We start from the raw sequence: 1,007 nt of genomic DNA, 5'->3' as shown, positions 1-1,007 counted from the left end.
TCTTTGGAGTTCTTGTTTGCAAGTATGTAAAATTCAGATGGGATCAGTTGATGAACTTCCACTTCTTTTCCCAACATAATGCAATGGATCATCACTGCTCTTTTAACGGTGACATCAGAACGGTTGCTAGTGGGCAATATAGAACGCCCAATGAAGTCCAACCATCCTCTGGCGACTGGTTTGAGATCTTCTCTCTTGAGTTGATTTGGGACACCCTTGCTGCTGGTGGTCCACCTGACTCCAGGGATGCATATATCCTCTAGAATCTTATCCAAGCCCTTGTTTGTTCTCATCATTCTCCTATTGAAGGAGTCTGGGTCATCTTTCAGCTGAGGTAGCTTAAAGATCTCCCTGATTTTGTCAGGGTGGATGTGAACAATCTTTCCTCTGACCAAAGTCCAATAGTCATAGAGGGCAGTTCCAGATATTCTCTGCCTGTCTGTTTGCCATAGATTAGCGCAAAACTCCTGAACCATATTTCTTCCCACTTTTGTTTCAGGATTAGCTAGGATTTCCCAGTTCCTGTTTCGAATCTACTCTTGGATCTCCGGATATTCATCTTCTTTCAGATCGAACTTGACTTCCGGGATCACTGATCTTAGACCCATTATTTTGTAGTAATGGTCTGAATGTTCTTTGGTTAAGAACTTCCCTTGATTCCAAAGTAGTTTTGGAATATTCTCTTTTTTGCCTCTTGGAGTGGGTTGTTTTCCTTTAGGAGCCATGATCTTAGTGGGTATAGTTTAGTGATCACGGATAAACACACCAAACTTGGAGGTTTGCTTGTCCTCAAGCAAAAGAAAAGAAAGGAGAGGGATAGAAGGAGAGCTAGTGGCGAATGGTGGAAGGGAGGAGGGAAGCCGAATGTGGCTTTAAAAGGGAGGGGGTGGGTTTTCGAAAATATTAAAAAGATAAGATAGAAGATATGATTTATAAAAAATAAGTATGATATAAAAAGATGTGATTTAAGATTGAAAAGATATGAAAGATATTTGAAAAAGATAAAT

This window comes from Arachis ipaensis, chromosome B06, assembly GCF_000816755.2.
Source record: "Arachis ipaensis cultivar K30076 chromosome B06, Araip1.1, whole genome shotgun sequence".
In the NCBI taxonomy this organism is placed as follows: Eukaryota; Viridiplantae; Streptophyta; class Magnoliopsida; order Fabales; family Fabaceae; genus Arachis; species Arachis ipaensis.
The sequence above is the reverse complement of the archived record's forward strand: the minus strand, read 5'-3'. Positions refer to the sequence as shown.